Raw genomic sequence first — 12015 nt, forward strand, 5'->3', positions numbered from 1 at the left:
GGGGCAGGGAGGAAAGCTTTAATGCTGACAGGCAGGAAGGGGCAGAGAGGAGAGACAGTGAATGACAGAGGCACATAAACTGACCACGGTAATCAGGGTTCAGCAGCTTTGATTACCGTGGTCAGCAAAGGCAGAGGGACACAAGAAGTGGCAGGATCAACCAGGTTAATTACAAGATAGGAATACAAGAATTACATAGCACAAGCACTGTGCTGTTATTCATGCCTTAAAGGAACAGTATCTTAGTTTTTTGTTTTTTTTAAGGGTTTCACCTTAGTGCATTCTATTAAAGAGGAAGTAAACTTTCTCTGATGTCATTTACCTATAGGTAAGCCTATAATAAGGCTTATTATAGGTAGTGTAAATATCTCCTAAACATACACCGTTTAGAAGATATTTACTGTAAATGGAGTCTGTGACATCACTGGCGCATATACTCTGACGGAACGGCCACGGGTGCCGTTCCTTCCGAGCCCTGTGCAGTTCATGACAGCTCCTGATGCATACTAGCACATTATGACTTAGCCTTGCAAAAAAAAAAAAAAAAAACGCTCTAAGATGAAAAACCTTCTGTGCTGCAGCTCCCCCCCCCCCTCCCTTTTTTTTTTTCCTAAGTTCCATTCTATCCAGCAATGTGCACAAGCCAGTGTTGCTCTCCTCATTGATTGAATAGATTGCTATCAATCAAATCCTGTGACACAGGAGCAGGGGGCCGGGGCCGACTCCCACTGTCTGTGTCAATAGACGCAGCAGCGGGACTCAGGAGCGAGCATGCACAGGTGCCCCCATGGAAAGCAGATTTCCGTGGGGGCACCCAATGAAGAGGAGGAGACTGGGACCTGGAGTGCTGGCGGGGGACCCCAGAAAAAGACGATTGGGCTGCTCTATGCATAACCATCGCACAGAACAGGTAAGTATAGGCATGTTATTTCAAAAAAGAAATACAAATTTAAAAATTAACAGCCACTTTAACCTCTTCAGCCCCGGACGATTTTACCCCTTTCCTTACCAGAGCACTTTTTGCGATTCAGCACTGCGTCACTTTAACTGACAATTGCGCGGTCGTACGACATTACACCCAAACAAAATTGATGTCATTATTTCCCACAAATAGAGCTTTCTTTTGGTGGTATTTGATCACCCCTGCGGTTTTTATTTTTTGCGCTATAAACAAAAGAAGAGCGACAGTTTTGAAAAAAACACAATATTTTTAACTTTTTGCTATAATAAATATTCAATTAAAAAAAAAAATTTGAAAAATTAGACCGATACGTATTCTTCTACATATTTTGGTTAAAAAAAATCGCAATAAGAGTATATTGATTGGTTTGCGCAAAAGTTATAGCGTCTACAAAATAGGGGATATATTTATCGCATTTTTTTTTACTAGTAATGGCGGCGATCTGCAATTTTTTTTCGTGACAACGACATTGTATTGGACATATCGGACACTTTTGACACATTTTTGGGACCATTCACATTTACACAGCAATCGTTGCTATAAAGTTGCACTTACTGTGTAAGTGTGACTGGCAGGGAAGGGGTTAACACCAGGGGGCACTGCAGGGGTTAATATGTTCCCTAGGAGTGATTCTAAGTGTGGGGGGAGGAGACTCACAAGGGGAGGAGACTGATCGGTGTTCCTCTGTACTGGGAACACACCATTGGTCTCCTCTCCACTGACAGGACGTGGATCTGTGTGTTTACATACACAGATCCACGGTCCTGCTGTGTTCCAGGGCAATCACGGGTGCCTGACGAACATCGCGGCCTCCGGGCGCGCGCACCAGGTCCCGAGCGACGCCGTGGGTGCGCACGCCCCCTAGGCAGCCGGGAATGGGAGGACGTCATTTGACGCCCGCCCAGGATGGGAGATCCCATCTGCGGGCGTCATATGACTATGGGTGGGTAGGGAAGTGGTTAAGATAAAAGTCAGATTTATTTTGGACATCTGCAACAAAAATGTAATTTTTGGTGAGATACTCCCAAGGGAAAATCATGTCTAAAGTGATGACGACCCTGACATTTTCTTCATTAGAGCCCTGCAGGTGCAGCAGATGATTGATAGTTATAAAAGCACTCCCATACAGGTTCACTCTGCCTATGGACACAGACAAACAAACAGTTATTTCTTCAGAATAACAATAGGTAGGAATCTGCAACAAAGTGGATTTGGAGTAAAGTCCCTTGGTTGAATTATACCTATAAGTAAGCCCATGATAAGGCTTACCTATAGGTACAGTAAATGTCTCCTAAACTTGCGCTGTTTAGGAGATATTTATTTGGGAATCGGTTACATCATGGCAGCATGCGCTCTGAAGGAACGGTATACCTGTGCCGTTCCTAGAGTCCTGTGCCGTGAACAACAGACAACAGCTCCCAAGCTGGCGGGGTATCGTGGGCAGAATCACGGCAATTCTGCCAGCAATCAGAAATAGCAAGATGCCAACTAAATCAGCTGCTAAAAGTGCCTAAAAAACTAACTTTTATATGTATTTGATATATTTGTATACATTGTAATTGTTTCTATTTGCCATTGACTTTTTTTTTTTTTTGCAACATTCTGTACAGTATACTCTGCAGAAGTTACAATGTAATCCTTTCTAATAGCAACATTCTGTATCGTAATAAAGATTTAAAAACACACACCACTGTCAGTGCAAGACTCCTTATGTGTTCAGGCTCAGCCTTTTGTTTGCTCAGTCACTGGAATACAATTGACAGCTGCTGGGCACTAGGTCAAGACAGCTGGGGCCTGCAACAGAAAATAAAGCAGCATTTTTTTTTATTATTATTGCCATATGCACAAATTGTACAGTTTTCAAATACAGGAAACATAGCAGAGTACATAAATGCCACTACTTTACATTACAACCATTCCGATCAGCTAGCATCAAATGCACCAGCACAGTTTTTAAAGGATATCTGTACTGAGAGATATACAGATGATGGCATTTCCGTCCTTTATTTCTGAAAACACTACTGTCCTGGCTGTCATATGGGTCCAATGTCTTTAGTGCTGTCTGACTTTAGTCTAATGCCGCATACACACGGTCAGAATTTTGGCCAGTAAAAGACAGAGGAGAGCTTTTCATCGGAAAATGCGACCGTGTGTAGGCTCCATTGGAATTTTGCTGGCCGAATTTCCGCCAGAAAAAGATTGATAGCATGTTCTCAATTTTTCCGAGGGAAAAAGTTTCTATCAAAAATTCCAACGTGCAAAAACTCACGCCTGCTCAGATTCAACTACGAGACGGAAGCTATTGGCTACTGGCTATTGAACTTCCTTTTTCTAGTCCCGTTGTACGTTTTGTACATCACCGCATTCTTGGCAGTCGGAATTTGGTGTGACCGTGTGTAGGCAAGACAGCTTGAGCGAAATCCCGTCGGAATTCTGCCGGGAAATCATCAGAGCTTTTTCCGACCAAAATTCCAATCGTGTGTACGCGGCATAACTTTATTTTCCACATACATGTTCCAGGTCAGTGATTCATGGCCCGTTCACAACAGAACGCAGTGCGAGAAAGCCAGGTTCTGTGTGAGTTTCTTGCACCGCTTCTAAAACATACTGGGTGCGTAATCTGCTGCTGTTAATGTAATCCCAATGACACCCAAAACGCAGATTGCGTTTGCCTGCATCAGATCGCATGGTACCAATACCATGCAATCTGGTTACAGTGCGTTTTTAAAAGCAGTGCGTGCACTACTTTTGGTGCGATGCAGTGCAATTTTAATGGCCTGGAAATTGCATCTCACTAAATTGCACAGGAACACTTTCTGTGTGAACTGACACTTAGGGCTCATGCATTTTTTTTAAGTCTCTAAAAGCCCCCCATGTTGACCCATGTGTCCATGCACACATAAACTGTTATGCCGCGTACAGACGACTGGACTTTCCATCAGAAACGGTCTAATGGTCTTCCTGGCGGAGTTCCAACCGAATGGACTTGCCCACACACGAACAGAACCAAAGTCCGTTCGTTTTCAGCTTGATGACGTACGACGGGACTAGAAAAGGAAGTTCAATAGCGGGTAGGGAATAGCTGCCCTTGCGTCGTATTTGGTCTGTTGGACCAGCATACAGACGAACGATTTATTTATTCTGTCGGAAATATTTAACCACTTGCTTACTGGGCACTTAAACACCCTTCCTGCCCAGACCAATTTTCAGCTTTCGGTGCTCTCACACTTTGAATGACAATTACTCAGTCATGCAACAGTGTACCCAAATGAATTTTTTGTCCTTTTTTTCCCACAAATAGAGCTTTCTTTTGGTGGTATTTGATCACCTCTGGGGTTTTTATTTTTTGCGCTATAAATGAATAAAGACCGAAAATTTTGAAAAAAAAACGCATATTTCTTTGTTTCTTTGACAAAATTATGCAAATTATTAATTTTTCTTCATAAATTTTGGCCACAATTTATACTGCTACATATCTTTGGTAAAAATAACCCAAATTAGTGGATATTATTTGGTCTTTGTGAAAGTTAGAGAGTCTACAAGCTGTGGTGCGAATCGCACAAAATTGATCACATCTGATGTACTGGTGGCCTATCTCGCTTCTTGTGACCCGAACAAGCCAGGAAAGTACAAATACCCCCCAAATGACCCCTTTTTGGAAAGTAGACATTCCAAGGTATTTAGTAAGAGGCATGGTGAGCTTTTTGATGTTGTCATTTTTTCCCACAATTCTTTGCAAAATTAAGATTTTTCATTTTTTTTATTGTTTTCCACAAAATTGCCATTGTAATAGGTTATTTCTCTCACATGGCATGTGTATACCACAAATGACACCCCCAAACAAATTCTGCTACTCCTCCTGAGTATTACAATACCACATGTGTGGGACTTTTTCACAGCCTGGCCACATAGAGAGGCCCAACATGCTGGGAGCGCCATCAGGTGTTCTAGGAGCATAAATTACACATCTAACTTGTTGACTACCTATTACACTTTTGAAGGCCCTGGAGCACCAGGACAATGACACGTGACACTGATGACAGATGGCACTGATACGTGGCAATGATGACACTTATACGTGGCACTGATGACAGATGACACTAATATGTGGCACTAATGACAGATGGCACTTATACGTGGCACTGATGACACGTGGCACTAATACGTGGCACTGATGACAGATGGCACTAATACGTGGCACTAATACGTGGGACCGATAACAGATGGCACTAATACGTGGCACCGATGACGCGTGACACTGATGACAGATGGCACTGATAAGTGGCATTGATGACACATGACACTGACAACAGATGGCACGTGACACTGACAGGTGGCACTGATGACAAATGGCACTGATACATGGCACTGATGACAGATGGCACTAATATGTGGCACTGATGACAGATGCCACTATGTGGCATCGATGACACGTGGCACTGATGACAGATGGCACTGATACATGGCACTGATGACAGATGGCACTAATATGTGGCACTGATGACAGATGCCACTATGTGGCACTGATGACACGTGGCACTGATGACAGATGGCACTGATACGTGGCACTGATGACAGATGGTACTGGGGACAAATGGCACTGACAACAGGTGGCACTGGGGACAGATAGCACTAACAGGTGGCACTGGGGACAGATAGCACTAAGCGCTGAGAGATGATCTCATATGTTTACATATGAGATCATCTCACATTGGACACGCCGATTGCGCTGTAAACAGCCGCTGTGATTGGCCGTTTACAGCGATCTGTGTTTGCCTGTCTCCGGGGGACACGGCAAACACAAAACTTCCCCGATGCGCGCCCGCGGCGGCACGCATTGCGGAAGTAAACACGAGGACGTCCAGGGACGGCCTCCCGGACGAAAGCGCCCGCTCTAAAGCCGTCATTCGGCTATAGGGCGGGCGGGAAGTGGTTAAAACATGTTCTATTTCTAAATTCGTCTGAATTTTTGGAAGAAAAACGATCGGAATATCCCACACTCGATCGGAATATGATTCCGTTTGACCTTTTATGCTGGAAAGTCCTGTCGTGTCTACGCGGCATCAGAGGTGTTTGAGGCATAAGCGTTTATGCCGCGTACACACGACCGGACTTTTCGAGGGACTTGGTCCAGCGGTCTTTCCGACGGAGTTTCGGCGGAGTTCAAACGTGATGACGTACGACTGGACTAAAATAAGGAAGTTCATAGCCAGTAGCCAATAGCTGCCCTAGCGTCGGTTTTTGTCCGTCGGACTAACGTACACATGAACGGATTTCTCAGTCTGGCGGAGTTCCGGTGGAAAAATTTAAAACATGTTCTATTTCTAAAGTCCGCTGAATTTTTGGCAAGCAAAGGTCCGATGGAGCCCACACAAGATCGAATTGTCCGACGGACTCGTTCCGTCGGACCTTTGCTGTCAAAAAGTCCGGTCGTGTGTATGCGGCATTAGGGGGAGTAGAAAAAAAACGTCAGCCTGTGGTTCCAGGAGCAGTAAAAATGAGCTGTAAATGTACATGGGATGTTTTACAACCGCTCCTGAACGATTTAACTTGACAGATTGTAACCAATGTTTAAAAATGTCCGTTTTGCTGCGTTCACATGCCGCGTTTACATTTAGAAGTGTTTTTTTTTAAATGATTAAAAAACACGTGCAAACAGAATGCAGTTAAACGTGAGTTACCATGTTACCGCTGAACATCCATCCTGAAAGCATTTTTTTGCTTTCCAAAAAATGCTTCTAAACTTACGACTATAAACAACCCTGTGTACATGCACTGATAAGATAACATAGAGGAGAGGTCAGGGGCAGCTGAAAAAAATGCCCAACTGCTCCTAAACGTCCGTTTGACACTATAAAAAATAAACTAGCTAAACTGCCAAATATTAGAAGAAAAAGGGAATATACTTACCTTTCCAAAAGATCATGTTTTGAAATGCTACTACTTCATTGGTCCTTGGTTGCTCCATGTTTTTAAGACTTCTAGGTATGGAATACCAGCTCCTCCACTATAAGGTGTACTCTGAAAGAAACTTTAACTACTTTATTTGATATGTACTATTTATTTATTTTTAACCTCTCGCTGACTGCCAGCAGTATACTTAAAGAGGAAGTAAACCCTGATGAGTTTACGTCCTCTTTCATTCCCTGTAAAGGCAAAGCATAATGGACTACTATGCATCGCATAGTAGTCCATTATGTGTCACTTACCTGACACAGGAGCCAGCAATGTCACCGCTGTCCCCTGTAGTCCGGCGCATCCATCTTCTCGTGGGTCTCGCTGCTCTGCCGCTGTCATTCGGCGAATCCACGATGACGTCACTCCCACGCAGCGGTGCCTGTCTTTCGGCAAATATCTCCTAAACCGTCTAGGTTGAGGAGATATTTCTTGGACCTACAGGTAAGCCTTAATCTAGGCTTACCTGTAGGTCAAAGTGTGTTGTAAGGGTTTACAACCACTTTAATGCTGGCAGACGACAGCTCCAGGCAGCGAGACGTACCCGTACATCGCGCTGTACTTCCTGGTTTAGAGGTGTGCATGCTTGCCCCCCTGCTGACCTATGCTGTGACTGGCTACAGCACGAGTTTGTCACCAGGTTACAGCCAATAATTTTGGTTGTATACCTGCTGATCGGCTGTGACCAATCACAGCAAAGAGATCTGTGTGTTGGTAGATACAACACACAGATCTGGGCGGATTTTCCCCTGTCATCAGTTATCGGAGAGACCCAGCCAGATGATCAGTAAATAAAAGCAGCACCCGTACACTTGCCTACACTTGTTAGGCATACAGCTAACCCCTTGATTGCCTTCCAGATAACTCCTGTCACCCAGCCAGTGTCATTAGTACAGTGTACAGTATAATCATTGATCACTGTATTAGTATCTCTAGTGACGTCGGTGTCAGTCAGTTAGTGTCCCTCCCAGCCAGGGTCAGTTAGCGCCAGATTTCTCACCACACTATCACAGCCACACTATAAGTCACTGATCACCACCATTACTAGTATAGTGTCTGTACAGATCAGTATCCTGATCACAAACCGAACTAGTGTCTCCAATAGTATAGTGACCCCAAAAACACAGTGTTAGCAGGATTAGCCCCAATCACTGACAGCACTTGCGACATGTAGCAGAATACATTAAATTTATGAATAAATTTGATTTCCATGGATATGTTTTATAACAGAAAGTAGAAAAACTAGAACATACAGCTGCTTGAGGTCTTAAAGAGACACAGCAGTTTTACCTCCTGAATGTCTGGCAGCTGTTGCTCTACTGTCCTCTGAAAAGAGATCTACCATAGATTACCTTTTAGAAGTGGTGGTAGAGACTGCGGTCTGTGTGAACAAGGCCAAACTTTTTTGTAAGCTACAATCATTTCAAGTAGGGCAACACACCTTTTCTCATAAATACATTAAAGGATCAGTATTAATGTATGTATGTTTGTATGTAAATACACTGTAAGCATTCCTGAAATGCGATTATAGGTAAGGCTTTATATTGCGCAATATGGCTCCAAGGTTTTGTGATCATAACATGTGTATAATATATATATATATATATATATATATATATATATATAATATATATGAGAGTTGGCTTCAAATATGCAGTATATATGCAGTTTCAGGGCAGGGAATGCCTTGGGCACTAATGATTAGTAAGTACAGTGACAGTGACAGTGACAGGATCACTCAGACTAACACGCCTGAGCTCATACTTACCTGTAGCATGACTCTCCTTGGGAGGGAGGAGCACTAGCTGGTCAGACTGACTGCCCTTTTGTGGGGAAAACACCAAATATACCCATATATATTTACATATGTGCAGTACTGTACAAAAGTTTTAGGCAGTTGCAAAAACAAAACAAAAAAAAGGTGTAAATTAAGGACCTTTTCCAAAAACAATGAAAAATTTGTAATTTTTATCAACTTTATAAACTTTAAAATAGCATCAGTTCCCTCAAGTACACTGGTAGACCGTTACATTTTCTAATTTAAAGTGATTGTAAACCTTTTTTTGTTTTGTTTTTAAATAACAAACATATCATACTTACCTCCACTGTGCAGTTTGTTTTGCACAGTGTGACCCCGAACCTCGCCTTCTGGGGTCCCCCAGTGGCGCTTGCGGCTCCTCCTTACATTGGATTTATTCTTTAAAGTGCAGATGACCCCCTGACATGCCACATTTGGTATGTCATTTTTTTGGGGGAAGAGCGGGTACCCTGCTTTTACAGAAGACCAACTCTCCCCCCTCCCTCCCTGCAATTGGTTACCTTGTGGGCACGCTCCTGAGTCCAGTATTTGCATGCATAGACACAGAATGCCAGACTCGCCCCCGCCCCCCAGTGCCAGCGTCATTGGATTTGATTGACAGCAGTGGGAGCTAATGGCTGTGCTGCTATCAATCTATCTAATCAAGAGCCGAGAACCCCGGGCAGAGAAGGTGAGCGTGTCTCCATAGAGGGAATGAATGTGCTCAGGGGAGTAAAACGGGGGCCAGTCAGTGTCAGAAGTTTTTTCACCTTAATGCCTAGGATGCATTAACCCCTTTAAGGTATACTCACATGAGGGTATAGGAATTATCTTAGGTACGTTTGACACCCAGTCCAGTTAATTTGACTACTGGGATCACTCCATACCATACTGGGGTGCAGTCCAGCTTGCCATGCCCTGGCTAACTTGAAATTGATGGTCTGGGGCTCAGTTCACTTGGACTCAGGCATGGAACACATGTGTGATCGTAGAACTCAAATCCTGGAGCAGATTAGTGCCATTTGTGCCTACTCACATAGTCATGACCTGACACAATGTGAGCATAGGCCAGTGTGGAAGTGAGGACAATTGTGTTTGGTCTTGGTACAAGACAACCGCGCCTAGTGCGAGTTTTCCCTTAGATACAGAATAATTGAATGCATTATCAGTAGTCGAAATGTGGTTGGTTTAGCATGAACTGGCCGAATTTCCATCCATGTACAGGCCGGGAGATTGAATAGATCAATGCTGCCAGCTATAGTCTGCTCCTCTGATCAATGTATTCTGACAGAAGGGAAGTCTCTATGCTGTCAAAATACATAGCTTCGCGAGGAGGATTTCCCTCATCAATATTGAGTGTGTGGATGGGCAATTTAAGTAATTTGTTTTTCCTTCAACCCACTGTTTGAAGGAATAAAAAACAAAGGCTCATCGATGGGCTCCACCCAAAAGTGGAACTTCCACTCGTTGTACTCCTCCCCCCTCCAGCGCCACATTTGGCACCTTTCGGGGGGGGGGGGTTCCTGTCTGATACTGTTCCCACTTCCAGGAGCCTCAGCTGCCTGTATTGACGTCACCGCCTGGGCTCCCTCCTCCTCCCTCCTCCTTCCCCAGCCGCCAGGGCCAGTAGGAGAGAGGAACAGAGCCACGTGCATGAACAGTAGGGTTCCTGCCGTGAAGCCGTAAGGGTTCCCTTACTTGCAATGGAGGCGGCATGCACCTGACTGTCAGGGCAGGGTTCAGCCCTTCCTTCTCTGAGCTGGCTGCTCAGCTGTCGGCTAATTGCCAGCTCCCATCTCTCTCCACAGTTACTCAGCTGTTGATTATCCTGCTCATCAGTCCTGCCTACTTAAGCCATCCAGTCCAGAGGAGCTCTACTTTCGCCTTGGTCACATCACAAGAAACTATCACCTGCGTTCCTGTTTAAAGACTGGCTTTCCTGACATCCCTTTTGGCTCCAGATCCTGCTTGCTGTTCCACTACTTTACATTGTTACATAGTAGCTGAGGTTGAAAAAAGACACAAGTCCATCAAGTCCAACCTATGTTTGTGATTATATGTCAGTATTACATTGTATATCCCTGTATGTTGCTGTCGTTATCTAATAGTTCCTTGAAACTATCGATGCTCCCCACTGAGACCACCACCTGTGGAAGGGAATTCCACATCCTTGCCACTCTTCCAGTAAAGAACCCTCTAGGTAGTTTAAGGTTAAACTTCTTTTCTTCTCATTTTAATGAGTGGCCATGAGCCTTGTTACACTCCTTTTTGCAAAAAAGTTTTATCCCTATTGTGGGGTCACCAGTATGATATTTGTATATTTAAATCATATCCCCTCTCAAGCGTCTCTTCTCCAGAGAAAATAAGTTCAGTGCTGGCAACCTTTCCTCATAACGAATATCCTCCAGATCCTTTATTAGCTTTGTTGCCCTTCTTTGTACTCGCTCCATTTCCAGTACATCCTTCCTGAGGACTGGAGCCCAGAACTGGACAGCATACTCCAGGTGCGGCCTGACCAGAGTGTTGTAGAGCTGGAGAATTATCGTTTTATCTCCGGAGTTGATCCACTTTTTAATGCATGCCAATATTCTGTTTGCTTTGTTAGCAGCAGCTTGGCATTGCATGCCTTTGCTGAGCCTATCTACTAGGACCTCCAGGTCCTTTTCCATCCTAGATTCCCCCAGAGGTTCTCCCCCCAGTGTATATGATCCCTGACTTTTGGCTTGGCTGACTATCCGCTCCGGTTACTGAACTTTGGCTATGTTTTGACTACATTTGTTCTTTTTACTTTTATTACTAAACAAGTGTGATTTAACTGTACTTCTGTCTTGGTCTGATTTCATGGTTTCTGACACTGACAGCTGATGGAAACAGCAGCTGCAGTGCCGACATCGCTGGACTCTAGTACAGGTAAGTGTCTGATTATTAAAATTCAGCAGCTGCAGTATGTACAATTTTCCAGACCAGTAACCTCCAGGAGACCCTGGAGTCACAGGTTGTTGTGGCGGCTCCTATCCTCCAGGTCCTCCATGTGTTACTGTAGGGCTACAGCTGCATCAACATGGGAGTCCTGCATGGTCTCTAGGGCTGCCACACGGTGTTCCAATGTTGTAAGGGATGATTCTTCCATAGTTAGATGGTCTGATAGAGATTTTGGTTCAGTTTTAACAGCCTATAGCTCTTGGCTTTGGTTATCTTCAAGCTTCAGGATGAGGGCCTTGATATCTGCCTTAGCAGGGAGAGCCTGTAGAAGTGCCCACAGCTCATCATCTGCCCAGAGAGTCCCCAGTTGTTGGGCGGA

Source organism: Lithobates pipiens, unplaced genomic scaffold (genome assembly GCF_037356315.1).
Source record: "Lithobates pipiens isolate NorthernLeopardFrog02 unplaced genomic scaffold, aLitPip1_a1.2 Scaffold_16, whole genome shotgun sequence".
Classification (NCBI taxonomy): domain Eukaryota; kingdom Metazoa; phylum Chordata; class Amphibia; order Anura; family Ranidae; genus Lithobates; species Lithobates pipiens.